The sequence below is a fragment of the Colossoma macropomum genome, unplaced genomic scaffold, assembly GCF_904425465.1.
Source record: "Colossoma macropomum unplaced genomic scaffold, Colossoma_macropomum, whole genome shotgun sequence".
NCBI classification, from domain to species: domain Eukaryota; kingdom Metazoa; phylum Chordata; class Actinopteri; order Characiformes; family Serrasalmidae; genus Colossoma; species Colossoma macropomum.
In genome coordinates, this window is record NW_023495726.1 from 73,024 (window position 1) to 89,080 (window position 16,057).

The 16,057-nt window shown below is 37.4% G+C and overlaps 1 pseudogene; it reads right to left on the reverse strand.

The window, feature by feature from the left end:
• Positions 1-1,240: 1,240 nt before the first annotated feature.
• LOC118802882 lies at positions 1,241-15,655 on the reverse strand (annotated as a pseudogene).
• Positions 15,656-16,057: the final 402 nt, after the last annotated feature.

A 16,057-nucleotide genomic window follows, 5' to 3' on the forward strand; every position in this document is an offset into this window, starting at 1 on the left:
CTGTCCTAACTTTTTTGGAATGTGTTGCAGACATCAAATTTTGAATTAATGTATATTTTAAAAAATCAATAAAGTTGATAAGGTAAAATATTACATACCTCTTCTTTGTTTTGTTTTTAAATGAAAAGCATGTAAAGGATAACAGAGTCTATATGTCACTGTTTTCTGTTTTTATTTACATTCTTTCTACTGTCCCTCATTTATATTTCTTGATATATACATCACTATATGGCACTTCCTGATTTTATCTAATATTATGTCATGATTTTATTCCTTTTGTATTATTATGAAATGTGAACACCATTAAAATTTACGAAAAACTTCTGTGAGTGAACTTTCAAAAGTGTGAATATAGCGCCCTCTTGTGGGGAAAGGAGCAAGAGACACTGGAGCACAGTCACAGTATATAGTGTGTGTGTGTGTGTATATATATATATATATATATATATATATATAGAGAGAGAGAGAGAGAGAGAGAGAGAGAGAGAGAGAGAGAGAAAGAGAGAGAGAGATATTGCAGCTGTTGGAACAAAATCTTCTCATCTTCATCACATACCATTTATGTTGTTTTTCATTTTTTACCTAATTTGAAAACACCTGTTGCCCTTTACATTGTGTGTGAATTTTGTGAGGAATGGACCAAGAGAAACAGCCCAAAATGACTTGGAAAAAAGTCTGGTTTCATTGATTTACATTAAAAGTAAAGTATGTTTTTTCCTTCTCCTGTAAAGTTCTCATTTTCTGAGCTGTCCATTTTTTTCAGGGATTCCAGAAAAGATGCGATTGTCCCACATGTTTCTTGTCTGTCAAGAATGGTTTCTTTCATTTCTTTATTTTCTTTTTTGATGAGCTCGACTTGCGAGGTAAGTAACGCCAGAGTTTTGGAGTTCCTTGTTATTTCGTTTGAGGTCGTTTATCTGTTCTCGAGAAAATTCTAAACTGGTTCGTAGATCTTTCACGTCCTGATGCAGTATTCCTAGTGTCTCTTATTTTTATTGATAGATGCCAGTACACTGACCTGTATTTGGATGGTGTTTAAATAATCCGTGTCCAGGGAAGAATCAGTTTTCCTCCGCTTAGCTGGCTTGTGTACCTCTTCCATCAGCTCCATCTCCACTTCCATCATGTGGTAAAAATAACAATAACAAGTTCCCAAGACCTTCTATGGTAGCAGTGTATGCAAGATGACCCAGAACCAAAGTTAAATATCCACGGAATCTGAGAAAGTCTGTCTAGCTGCCTAGCTGGACACCGCCAAGTTGAATTCACCTCTGCGTTCTCTGGATTCAGACCTCGCACATTCTCCCTCCTTCCTCTGAACGCAGGAAGTAAAAAAGTAAATTTGTCTCGAATTTCTTTTTAGGCTGTGTAACAGTTTGTCTTTTTGAAGTTAGCAAGACAGTTTATTGACATATCTTTGATTTTTTTAAACATTTTATTCCATTTTGAGAAGCATTGTAAGGGAATGATCTCATTTTAACACTGCTACACTGTTGATTTAAGACTTCTTCAAAAACATTTTTTGTTTATTTGAAATCAAAGCAATTGCTGAAATTATTGAAATTGAAAAGTGGAAATCTATTAAAGCATTTGAAGAAACTTCTGCACCAGATAAGAAAATGCTTAAAACAAGATTAATATGCTAGGCAAATTTTAGATTGTTATCACGATATCAGAACAAATTACTTAAATCTAGCCACAATTCCTTAAACTAAATCTTTATAGATTTTAAGATATTAAGATTTAATTTTCTTCATTTTTGCAGTCAATAAGTACAAACCAACTATCATGAGAAAGTGAACATAATTCAGTTTGTGTAAACAGGGTTATTAAGGAATACCAAGGTAATTTTATAATTCTTGAGCACAAATGGATATGATGTCTTGAATTGCCAAGGTTATTTATTTGTTTATTTATTTATTTTTGCACAGTATTTTTCACACATTTTCAGGCAAGTATTTCATACACACACATTTTCTAAACCGCTTATCCTTCTGGGTTGCAGGGGGTGCTGGAGCCTATCCCAGCAGTCAATAGGTGGAAGGTAGAAGGCAACAGTCCCTCACAGGGCAGACACACAGACATATACATTCACACTTAGGGGCAATTTAGGGTGTCCAATCGGTCTGACTCCATGGACTGTGGGAGGAAACCGGAGCACCCTGGAGGAAACCCACGCAGACCCGGGGGGAACATGCAAACTCCGGCAAGTACTTCATTAACGTTAAATTTCTGCTCTAGAATTCTCAGTTTTTCCTTGAATAAAATTTGCTCTTTACACAAAGAATTCCAGATCTTTTCCCATGACTCTATCTCGGAGCGCCACAGAGCTGATCTGGAGCGGATGAATTGAGACGCTTCACTTTTTTCCCCTTTGGCCAGACTCACACTTTCTTTGCAGATGAGTGCAATATCAATACCAATGAATAAAACATTTGTTGTGATACTCGCAACCCTGGCTGCTTTTGAAATTGCCAGAGGAGTGCTGATGCCACGAGCTGCATTCCTAGCGAGTCCCTCACTCTTTAAAGTTACATTGGTAACTCCATCCATGAGGTTTTTAATATTCTTCTCTACCTTCCCAACATGAGTTTTCTTTCCATGTGCCCTATCACAGTCATCCAGGTGCGTTACAGGACGCTGACTACTAGCTGCCTGCTCTAGAGAGTCTAGAACCTTCTGCACATCCTCCATAAAATTATGAAGGATGTTGTTGGCTTTTTTCCGTTGCTGTTTGTTGACTTTGTGTTCAGTGATGCCTGTGACTAAGCCATTGACTCCGCTGGTGACCCCCAACCCAACCCCGGTAATTGTGAGGCCCAAGGACACTCCTGCAGTGACGGGAGCAAGAGCCAGGCCTACGATGGACAAGACACTTCCTACAGCACCCACTGAACTGCCTGCCACAGTAGAGATGCTGGAGTCCCTTCTTCATTTTGTCCAGCTGGACTGCAGTCCCCTCTAGATCTGACAGGAACTGGAACATTCTTGGATGACATTCACTGTATGTCTCAATGAATTCCTGAGCATCTTCATCAAATAAGTATGTCAGCCGAAATGACTCGTCCATTCTGAAAGAAAGGAAATAAACTAAACTGTTGTTGAGTAGTACAGAGTATAAAATCAAAACCATCCAAAAGGACCAATACTTTGCACTTTTCGTTTTGTATTGTGTGGCTTTTTTGAACATTTTGTGAGTCACTCTGGACAGAACTCTCTGCTAAATGAATGAATGTTACTGGTACAAAGAGATGGAATGCTCTTACCTGATTTTGCTTAGTTGGTCCAAATGGACTGTCAGATTGATCAGGGATTCTCTCATATCCACACTGAACTTCAAAGAAGGTTTCCTGATTTTTCCACATGGAATAAAATCAGAAGGATTAATTTTCCAGACTACTGGTTTCCTAGACTTTGAAATATTCATAAAAAAAAGAATAACTTTTTTATCCAAAATGACACATATATATTGATGATACTTACTGCTGAACGCTTATCATCTGAAACGTGATCTTGGATCTGCAGGAAATAAAAGCACATTTTATTACATAAATATTTATTTTAATCCAAACACAAAGGCAAAATTTTGGGCAGCCCTGGCCAAATATTATATTTGATGTTGGTTTTTAAAGTAAAAAGAAATGAACACAACTTCTGTAGCAACCTATTTTAAAAATAACATGTTTCACAAATTTACTTCATATTTAATTAACACAAAAAAATAATAAAAAATAAAACAAAATAATAGTGATTGTGGCATGTGCAAAGGTTTGGACACCCTATCACAATTTTCACCCACTCTTCTTTGAAGAATGTTTATAGTTCACAACATCTTGTCCTATTGTAGAAGCCAGCCTCTTTTCAGCTTCAGTTTCTTGACTGACTGTCATATTTGCTTTAAGAATTGGCTGAAAATTAGTGGAATCCTTTCTTCCATCTACCCATGTTATGTTTCCTGTGGTTTCCTCAGGTTTAACAGTTGGCAAGGTGTTCCTTTCATCAAATGCTACTTTTTTCTCCAAACATACTTTTAGGGATTGTGGCCAGTAGCTCCATTTTTCAGTCCACAGAACTTATTTTTACAATGCTTCTGGCTTATCTACATGTGGTTCTGTTGTTGCGGGATTTGCTTTGTCTTTCAGGCCAGCATACAAGCAGTTCTACCTGCGAGTTTTCTTGGTTTTACAGATCTTGTATAACTGCCATTTCTTAATGATGTATTGGACAGTGGAAAATAGCGAGCTGGAAGCACTTTGATATTTTTTAATAGCTTTCCCTGCTTTATAGGCATCAGTTAGCTTAATTGTCAGATTCCCAATCAGCTGATTAGAGTAGCCCCTGGTTGTTGAGTGTTAGCACAAGGTTTGAAGAGTCAGAGAATTTACTACATTCTGGAATTGTCATGAACCGACACTTCCTAATGATAATTCTTGACCTGCTTATCTAGTCCTATAGAGTCAATTAAGGCCTAAAGAGTTAATTAAGCTCTGAGCTTAGCTCGAATGATGGCAGTTTACTTTTTTTGCTTCAAAAATAAATGTAAATATGTAATTTGTCCAGGGTTGCCCAAACTTTCGCATACAACGTACATTTGTTTTTTCTCACTTACATACAGTATGTAGTGTGTGGTAAAAAATGAATCACTCACAATTTCTTGCATAGCCATTGTGTGGTGCGCATGTATTTGTGCAGCTGGAAGACCAGAATATCCAAGTTGGCAAAACTAGGCAAGAAGAAATCTCCATCATCTCTCTTGAAGTGGATGAGGAGCGGGGACACGGTTCTGGCTGTCGAGATCACCAATCGTACAGCCTCAGCGCTCACACCCCTCGGCAGGAAGATCCCATCCCCGAACATGAACAGTGAGGTGACTGCTAGCTTCTCCACTGCATCCAGGAAGTGCTGAAGGTTCTGCAGCCCCTCCAGAGTGTTCCTCAGAACTTCCCCCAGCTCCTGCGCCAACTTCTGCTTTCTGGAACTGCCTGAGCCTTTGTCTGCACGACTTTTGATTTCTTTCATCTTTTTTATCTCCAGCTCCCTCCAAAGGGTCCATTCTGGTTCTCTGTTGCAAAAGTCCTTCACTGTTTTGATGTAGGTAAGTGTGTCCGTAGTGTACGTTTCCAGTTGTATCTGTAGTTGTCTAAGCAAACAAGAGGACAATCAATGGGAAAAATACCTTAAATAAGCCTATAAACTCAAAGACCTGAGATGTTCAAATTTGTTCCCATTGAGTGATGAACTCGAGTTACAGTAATGGTTGGTATCTGCTTTTCCAAACAATAATTTCTTTGAACTGCTTTGCTAAATTTTCGCTGCAGTTTTTTTTTGGTATCTGCTTGTTTACTTAGTGGTAACGTTAATGAGGATAAGTGAGCAGGTAAAACACCAATATTTTCAGTGCTTGCTGGACCAGATATGATCTTGTAGTGAGACCATCTGGGGACTGTAAGAAATTTAGGGTGTGGATGTGGGTGGAAACATACACTGATGAAGGCAAGGCAAGTTTATTTATATAGCATCTTTCATATTCATGCACTCATCAAAATTTCTGACGGACAAAAAAGCCTGTTGTTAGCCCCCCCCCCCAAAAAATCTACTTTTTATACTTGTAGTTTGGTTCCCTTGGTTCGGATCACAGCAGAAAATTATACATTGTTGCATTTATGTTTTGGTTCACTTAATGTTCACTCTGACATATTTAACACTGAACTCAAAGATGTGATCAAAAGTCATACAGGTAAAAGGTAACAAGTGATTGGGCAGATTTTATGATGTACAATAACTGTGAAAATGTCCACAAACTTTCTAAATCACACTGTTGTCTGTTCTATCTGGGCTTTTTGCTTTCATTTATGTCTTTTTTTATCTGTTTTGTGATACTAGAGCAATAAGAAATGAGATTCCCTGCGTTTCCGTGGTTCTGCACGATGCGAAGCTGGGTGAAATCCCTGTAAAAGCCTTGCATCGTTTACTGTTTTTACAAAACTGAGAAACTGAGAAACTTTGCCACCTTAATATATAGTATAGTTAATGTGCACAGTCAAGTATTTTATAATGGCTTCAAAGTGTTTAAAATGTATCATGTATTTATCATATCAATGAGCAGGGTGTCATGGTGTAACTACTGTAAGATCTATGGCAGTTACTCTCTCTTCCGCCAGTGATCTGTATTCCTCATATGTGCTCCAAGTGTTTATGATCAACACTCTTTAAACTGGGTTGGACAGCTCTATTAAAAGGGGTATAAAATGAAAAGAGTTTGGACTTACTCAGAAACCGAGTTAGTGAAAGAGTCTTGAGACCATTCTTCTGAAAGAGGAACCTGCCACGACACTGACCTAAGGAAACAGAAAGAGAGATGCTGATGAAGGTTTTAATATAAAAGATTTAAAAGATTTGCTAAATTTTAGTATTTGGGTCATTCTACACATACATCCACTGTTCTATCTCTCCATAAGGGTCAGTGGTGTTACTGATCCTCATTGGTGTTACACATAATAAAGGTAACACCAGAGACATTTTAATGAAAAATGCATTTTACAAAACGGCTGCTACAGAGCATCAAACCACATGTTGTCAATCATGGAACATCCACTAAAATATGGAATTTAATCCATTTGTTTTCTATTTTTTCCCAATTACCTCAGAATAAAGTCGGTCACACCAGTGACTTCAGCTAAAAGCCTCATATGAAATCATGAGGTAAATGAGAAAATCTCTGATAACTGAAAGACACAGTGGACTCACCATGTGCTTTTCTTCATAGATCCTCAGTAAATAGGTAATGACAGCAATGTGAATGGCCTCAGACTTAGTGTTGATTCACAAAATCCTTGTATCCTATGCTATGTTAATCAATGTTACCTCTGCGATTACGTGCTACAGGTGTAAAAATATGCTTTGTGCCTATTTTTACAAATTGCTGCACAATGCATGTCAACTGTGTCTGCTAGAAAGAGTACACAATTCAGTATTTTTGCTATATTGTGCAATCTACGTCCATAATCAAAACAGCAGACAACTTATAGTAAGTAGCAGCAACATCACCCCGGTTCAAACTCTGAGAAAGTTCTAGAGTCTGATGGACTGATGAAGGAGATAATTGAAGAATCAGCTAATCAAAACCATTAATAGCTAATAGCCATACTCAAAAAAATAAATCTGTATATTAGGTTAACTTATACATTACTGAATAATCATCAGTGCAACAGCTAGCGTCGCAGAGCTGTTTAGATTTGCCACACATGCCACGTTGTGTAAGATCGGCTTTATGTGATCTTAGTGCATCTTTCACTGGTGTAGTTTTAAAATGGTTGGAATCATATTCAGTGGGTAACTACAGTGACTTTAAAGCAAAATAGTTGAGCTATTCTTACGTTATAGAAGTGTGTAATAAAACTTCTGGCCTGTCAGCAGGCCCTGGCCATGTAAGGGATTCATTATAATTGTTATATTTATTGTGGAGTACAACAGGGCTCAGTTTTAGGGCCTTTGATTTTCTCTTTGTATGTTACATCTAGGTAATGTTATTCAGAGATGTTCATAACTATGCAAATGCTATGCAGTTTATGGTACTTTGTGAGAGCATTGTGCTTTCTATGTAAGTTGCAGTTTGCTATTTAAATTTTGAAAATATTAATAAATGAATATGTAATAGTATAAAATAATGTACTGCTTTTCCATCCCAAAGTGATGCAGAAAAACCTGTCCATGTAGTCCTTACGAGCAGAATTATTTAATACTGTAATGCTCTTTTTAGTGGAGTCCCCGAGAAAACAACACATCCTGTACAACAAACTGCAGCAGCACAGATCCTAACAAAACAAACACATTTTAAAAGAACTGCAATGCCTACTTGTACTAGATTTCAAAGTTCTTTTACTAGTTTTTAAAGCTCTAAAACACCTGCATACCTCACTGAGTGTTCATCTATTTATGTTCCAACATGTAATCTTAAATCTGCAGATTCTGGCCTTCTGCGGATACCTTCGTAAAATACATGAGACTCTTACTGTTATTCTGCTTCTAAACTGTGGAACTCAATTCAACTATTTAAGCCTGGTGCTCACATTTTTAATTTAGATTTTAATTGCATTTTTCATTTATGTTTTTCATTGAATCTGTGATTGTCTCTGCTTATTTTAAATGAAAGTTTATCTTAGAATTTATTTATTTGTTTAGTACTATTACTAAACACTGTCTGTAAAGTCCTTTGAGCTGCTACCTGCATAAAAAGTGCTCTATAAATACAATCAGGTGTTGTGGTGATATAACTAGATCTGTAGCAGTTACTCTCTTCTGGGGGTGAACTGCCTCTCTGTATTCCTCATATGTCCGAAATGAGAGACTGGGACCTCTCAAAGAGTTTGGACTTACTTGGAAGCCCGTTGTGTAGGGGAGTCACGTTGCAGCGTACTGGAGTATTCCTGAGACCGCTGTTCCATGAGACGGGTGTGCCGTCTCACCGACCTGAGGAAACAGAAAGACAGAGTTTTATTCAAGATTTACAATTTACTGTGTTTCCAAAACACATCATATTACACACTTTGGTGTAGTGTTTCCCAACCCTGGTCCTGTAGGGCCACTGCCCTGCATATTTTAGGGCTTTAACCATCCACTCCAACTCAGTAGGGAGTTGCTAATGCTCTCATTAGTTGGATCAGGTGTGTTTATCAGAAGAACACCAAAATGTGCAGAGCATTGGGCCTCCAGGACAAGGGTTGGGAAAAACTATTCTAGAGAATCAAAGACAACTTGTTAACTGGATAATATTTAGCCTATGTTAATATGTCATCTATTAAATTATCCTCTCTCTCGTCTCTCTGAACTGGCTTTGATTAACATCATGCAGTTTTTGCTATTGTATTTAAAACCTACAAATGTCCACTAGACTGGAAACAAGCTAGTAATATTAACTTTTAAAAACCAAAAACTTTAAAAAGCCAAAAGGATCATTCTTGTTAACTCTCATAAACAAAATTGGATTACTAATACTAGGTAGGGCCTCTCTTTGCTCTCAAAACATCCTCGATTCTTCATGGCATGAATTCCACAAGATACTGGAAACATTTATTTGAGATTGGTCCAAGTTGACATGACTGCATCATGAAGTTCCTGCAGATTTTTCAGTTGCACTTTCATGCTGTGAATATCTTGTTCTACCACATCCCAAATGTGTTCTGTTGGATTTAGATCTGGTGACTTTGAAGGCTGCTAAAGAACACTGATCTCATTGCCATGTTTATGAAACCAGTTTGAGAGGACTTTGGCACATGGTGCATTATCATGCTCGACATAGCTTTAGAATGTGGTAAATTGTGGCCATGAAGGGATACACATTGTGAGCAACAACACTCAAATAAGCTGTGGCATTGAAGCAAACCTGAGGCTGCACCGTACTCTTTATTGCACCATACTGAGAAAACCCTAACGACAGTTGTGCATGAAAATCCCAGGAGATTGAAGAGCTATTTGGGGCCTAGTGAGACATTTCTCAAAACAATAAGGTGATCAGGAAAGCATCTGCCCAGGAAATAAGGCAATCATTCTTCTGTAGCAGGTACAGGTAAAAGGTAACAAGTGATTGGGCAGATTTTATGATGTACAATAACTGTGAAAATGTCCACAAACTTTCTAAATCATGCTGTTCTCTGTTCTATTTGGGCTTTTTGGTTTCATTTATGTCTTTGTTTTGTGATACTAGAGCAATACGAAATGAGATTCTGTGTGTTTCCATGGTTTTGCATGACACAAAGCAGGGTGAAATCTCTGTAAAAGCCTTGCATCATTTACTGCTTTTACAAAACTGAGAAAAACTGCCACCTTAATACAAAATATAGTTAATGTGCACAGTCAAGTATTTTATAATGGCTTCAAAAGTGTTTAAAATGTATCATATATTTATCATATCAATGAGCAGGTGTCATGGTGTAACTACTGTAAGATCTATGGCAGTTACTCTCTCTTCCGCCAGTGATCTGTATTCCTCATATGTGCTCCAAGTGTTTATAATTAACACTCTTTAAACAGGGTTGGACAGCTCTATTAAAAGGGGTATAAAATGAAAAGAGTTTGGACTTACTCAGAAACCGAGTTAGTGAAAGAGTCTTGAGACCATTCTCCTGAAAGAGGAACCTGCCACGACACTGACCTAAGGAAACAGAAAGAGAGATGCTGATGAAGGTTTTAATGTAAAAGATTGAAAAGATTTGCTAAATTTTATTATTTGGGTTATTCTACAGAAACGTCCACTGTTCTATCTCTCCATAAGGGTCAGTGGTGTTACTGATCCTCATTGGTGTTACACATAATAAAGGAACACCAGAGACATTTTAATGAAAAATGCATTTTACAAAACGGCTGCTACGGAGCATCAAACCACCTGTTGTCAGTCATGGAATATCCACTAAAATATGTAATTTAATTCCATTTGTATTCTATTTTTTTCACAATTACCTCAGAATAAAGTCGGTCACACCAGTGACTCCAGCTAAAAGCTTCATATGAAATCATGAGCTAAATGAGAAAATCTCTGATAACCGAAAGACACAGTGGACTCACCATGTGTTTTTCTTCATAGATCCTCAGAAAATAGTAATGACAGCAATGTGAATGGCCTGATTCACAAAATCCTGGTATCCTAGTCTTAAGCCCACTTTATCCTAAGCACAGTAACCAAAGCGCAACATGCTATGTTAATCAATGTTACCTCTGCGATTACGTGCTACAGGTGTAAAAATATGCTTTGTGCCTATTTTTACAATTTGCTGCACAATGCATGTCAACTGTGTCTGCTAGAAAGAGTACACAATTCAGTATTTTTGCTATATTGTGCAATCTACGTCCATAATCAAAACAGCAGACAACTTATAGTAAGTAGCAGCAACATCACCCCGGTTCAAACTCTGAGAAAGTTCTAATGGGTAACTACAGTGACTTTAAAGCAAAATAGTTGAGCTATTCTTACGTTATAGAAGTGTGTAATAAAACTTCTGGCCTGTCAGCAGGCCCTGGCCATGTAAGGGATTCATTATAATTGTTATATTTCTTGTGGAGTACAACAGGGCTCAGTTTTAGGGCCTTTGATTTCCTCTTTGTATGTTACATCTAGGTAATGTTATTCAGAGATGTTCATAACTATGCAAATGCTATGCAGTTTATGGTACTTTGTGAGAGCATTGTGCTTTCTATGTAAGTTGCAGTTTGCTATTTAAATTTTGAAAATATTAATAAATGAATATGTAATAGTATAAAATAATGTACTGCTTTTCCATCCCAAAGTGACGCAGAAAAACCTGTCCATGTAGTCCTTACGAGCAGAATTATTTAATACTGTAATGCTCTTTTTAGTGGAGTCCCCAAGAAAACAACACATCCTGTACAACAAACTGCAGCAGCACAGATCCTAACAAAACAAACACATTTTAAAAGAACTGCAATGCCTACTTGTACTAGATTTCAAAGTTCTTTTACTAGTTTTTAAAGCTCTAAAACACCTGCATACCTCACTGAGTGTTCATCTATTTATGTTCCAACATGTAATCTTAAATCTGCAGATTCTGGCCTTCTGCAGATACCTTTGTAAAATACATGAGACTCTTACTGTTATTCTGCTTCTAAACTGTGGAACTCAATTCAACTATTTAAGCCTGGTGCTCACATTTTTAATTTAGATTTTAATTGCATTTTTCATTTATATTTTTCATTGAATCTGTGATTGTCTCTGCTTATTTTAAATGAAAGTTTATCTTAGAATTTATTTATTTGTTTAGTACTATTACTAAACACTGTCTGTAAAGTCCTTTGAGCTGCTACCTGCATAAAAAGTGCTCTATAAATACAATCAGGTGTTGTGGTGATATAACTAGATCTGTAGCAGTTACTCTCTTCTGGGGGTGAACTGCCTCTCTGTATTCCTCATATGTCCGAAATGAGAGACTGGGACCTCTCAAAGAGTTTGGACTTACTTGGAAGCCCGTTGTGTAGGGGAGTCACGTTGCAGCGTACTGGAGTATTCCTGAGACCGCTGTTCCATGAGACGGGTGTGCCGTCTCACCGACCTGAGGAAACAGAAAGACAGAGTTTTATTCAAGATTTACAATTTACTGTGTTTCCAAAACACATCATATTACACACTTTGGTGTAGTGTTTCCCAACCCTGGTCCTGTAGGGCCACTGCCCTGCATATTTTAGGGCTTTAACCATCCACTCCAACTCAGTAGGGAGTTGCTAATGCTCTCATTAGTTGGATCAGGTGTGTTTATCAGAAGAACACCAAAATGTGCAGAGCATTGGGCCTCCAGGACAAGGGTTGGGAAAAACTATTCTAGAGAATCAAAGACAACTTGTTAACTGGATAATATTTAGCCTATGTTAATATGTCGTTTATTAAATTATCCTCTCTCTCGTCTCTCTGAACTGGCTTTGATTAACATCATGCAGTTTTTGCTATTGTATTTAAAACCTACAAATGTCCACTAGACTGGAAACAAGCTAGTAATATTAACTTTTAAAAACCAAAAACTTTAAAAAGCCAAAAGGATCATTCTTGTTAACTCTCATAAACAAAATTGGATTACTAATACTAGGTAGGGCCTCTCTTTGCTCTCAAAACATCCTCGATTCTTCATGGCATGAATTCCACAAGATACTGGAAACATTTATTTGAGATTGGTCCAAGTTGACATGACTGCATCATGAAGTTCCTGCAGATTTTTCAGTTGCACTTTCATGCTGTGAATATCTTGTTCTACCACATCCCAAATGTGTTCTGTTGGATTTAGATCTGGTGACTTTGAAGGCTGCTAAAGAACACTGATCTCATTGCCATGTTTATGAAACCAGTTTGAGAGGACTTTGGCACATGGTGCATTATCATGCTCGACATAGCTTTAGAATGTGGTAAATTGTGGCCATGAAGGGATACACATTGTGAGCAACAACACTCAAATAAGCTGTGGCATTGAAGCAAACCTGAGGCTGCACCGTACTCTTTATTGCACCATACTGAGAAAACCCTAACGACAGTTGTGCATGAAAATCCCAGGAGATTGAAGAGCTATTTGGGGCCTAGTGAGACATTTCTCAAAACAATAAGGTGATCAGGAAAGCATCTGCCCAGGAAATAAGGCAATCATTCTTCTGTAGCAGGTACAGGTAAAAGGTAACAAGTGATTGGGCAGATTTTATGATGTACAATAACTGTGAAAATGTCCACAAACTTTCTAAATCACGCTGTTCTCTGTTCTATTTGGGCTTTTTGGTTTCATTTATGTCTTTGTTTTGTGATACTAGAGCAATACGAAATGAGATTCTGTGTGTTTCCATGGTTTTGCATGACACAAAGCAGGGTGAAATCTCTGTAAAAGCCTTGCATCATTTACTGCTTTTACAAAACTGAGAAAAATTGCCACCTTAATACAAAATATAGTTAATGTGCACAGTCAAGTATTTTATAATGGCTTCAAAAGTGTTTAAAATGTATCATATATTTATCATATCAATGAGCAGGTGTCATGGTGTAACTACTGTAAGATCTATGGCAGTTACTCTCTCTTCCGCCAGTGATCTGTATTCCTCATATGTGCTCCAAGTGTTTATAATTAACAATCTTTAAACAGGGTTGGACAGCTCTATTAAAAGGGGTATAAAATGAAAAGAGTTTGGACTTACTCAGAAACCGAGTTAGTGAAAGAGTCTTGAGACCATTCTCCTGAAAGAGGAACCTGCCACGACACTGACCTAAGGAAACAGAAAGAGAGATGCTGATGAAGGTTTTAATGTAAAAGATTTAAAAGATTTGCTAAATTTTAGTATTTGGGTCATTCTACAGAAACGTCCACTGTTCTATCTCTCCATAAGGGTCAGTGGTGTTACTGATCCTCATTGGTGTTACACATAATAAAGGAACACCAGAGACATTTTAATGAAAAATGCATTTTACAAAACGGCTGCTACAGAGCATCAAACCACATGTTGTCAGTCATGGAATATCCACTAAAATATGGAATTTAATTCCATTTGTATTCTATTTTTTCACAATTACCTCAGAATAAAGTCGGTCACACCAGTGACTCCAGCTAAAAGCTTCATATGAAATCATGAGCTAAATGAGAAAATCTCTGATAACCGAAAGACACAGTGGACTCACCATGTGTTTTTCTTCATAGATCCTCAGAAAATAGTAATGACAGCAATGTGAATGGCCTGATTCACAAAATCCTGGTATCCTAGTCTTAAGCCCACTTTATCCCAAGCACAGTAACCAAAGCGCAACATGCTATGTTAATCAATGTTACCTCTGCGATTACGTGCTACAGGTGTAAAAATATGCTTTGTGCCTATTTTTACAATTTGCTGCACAATGCATGTCAACTGTGTCTGCTAGAAAGAGTACACAATTCAGTATTTTTGCTATATTGTGCAATCTACGTCCATAATCAAAACAGCAGACAACTTATAGTAAGTAGCAGCAACATCACCCCGGTTCAAACTCTGAGAAAGTTCTAATGGGTAACTACAGTGACTTTAAAGCAAAATAGTTGAGCTATTCTTAGGTTATAGAAGTGTGTAATAAAACTTTTGGCCTGCCAGCAGGCCCTGGCCATGTAAGGGGTTAATTATAATTGTTATATTTATTGTGGAGTACAACAGGGCTCAGTTTTAGGGCCTTTGATTTTCTCTTTGTATGTTACATCTAGGTAATGTTATTCAGAGATGTTCATAACTATGCAAATGCTATGCAGTTTATGGTACTTTGTGAGAAACTAGACCATTGTGCTTTCTATGTAAGTTGCAGTTTGCTATTTAAATTTTGAAAATATTAATAAATGAATATGTAATAGTATAAAATAATGTACTGCTTTTCCATCCCAAAGTGACGCAGAAAAACCTGTCCATGTAGTCCTTACGAGCAGAATTATTTAATACTGTAATGCTCTTTTTAGTGGAGTCCCCAAGAAAACAACACATCCTGTACAACAAACTGCAGCAGCACAGATCCTAACAAAACAAACACATTTTAAAAGAACTGCAATGCCTACTTGTACTAGATTTCAAAGTTCTTTTACTAGTTTTTAAAGCTCTAAAACACCTGCATACCTCACTGAGTGTTCATCTATTTATGTTCCAACATGTAATCTTAAATCTGCAGATTCTGGCCTTCTGCGGATACCTTTGTAAAATACATGAGACTCTTACTGTTATTCTGCTTCTAAACTGTGGAACTCAATTCAACTATTTAAGCCTGGTGCTCACATTTTTAATTTAGATTTTAATTGCATTTTTCATTTATATTTTTCATTGAATCTGTGATTGTCTCTGCTTATTTTAAATGAAAGTTTATCTTAGAATTTATTTATTTGTTTAGTACTATTACTAAACACTGTCTGTAAAGTCCTTTGAGCTGCTACCTGCATAAAAAGTGCTCTATAAATACAATCAGGTGTTGTGGTGATATAACTAGATCTGTAGCAGTTACTCTCTTCTGGGGGTGAACTGCCTCTCTGTATTCCTCATATGTCCGAAATGAGAGACTGGGACCTCTCAAAGAGTTTGGACTTACTTGGAAGCCCGTTGTGTAGGGGAGTCACGTTGCAGCGTACTGGAGTATTCCTGAGACCGCTGTTCCATGAGACGGGTGTGCCGTCTCACCGACCTGAGGAAACAGAAAGACAGAGTTTTATTCAAGATTTACAATTTACTGTGTTTCCAAAACACATCATATTACACACTTTGGTGTAGTGTTTCCCAACCCTGGTCCTGTAGGGCCACTGCCCTGCATATTTTAGGGCTTTAACCATCCACTCCAACTCAGTAGGGAGTTGCTAATGCTCTCATTAGTTGGATCAGGTGTGTTTATCAGAAGAACACCAAAATGTGCAGAGCATTGGGCCTCCAGGACAAGGGTTGGGAAAAACTATTCTAGAGAATCAAAGACAACTTGTTAACTGGATAATATTTAGCCTATGTTAATATGTCATCTATTAAATTATCCTCTCTCTCGTCTCTCTGAACTGGCTTTGATTAACATCATGCAGTTTTTGCTATTGTATTTAAA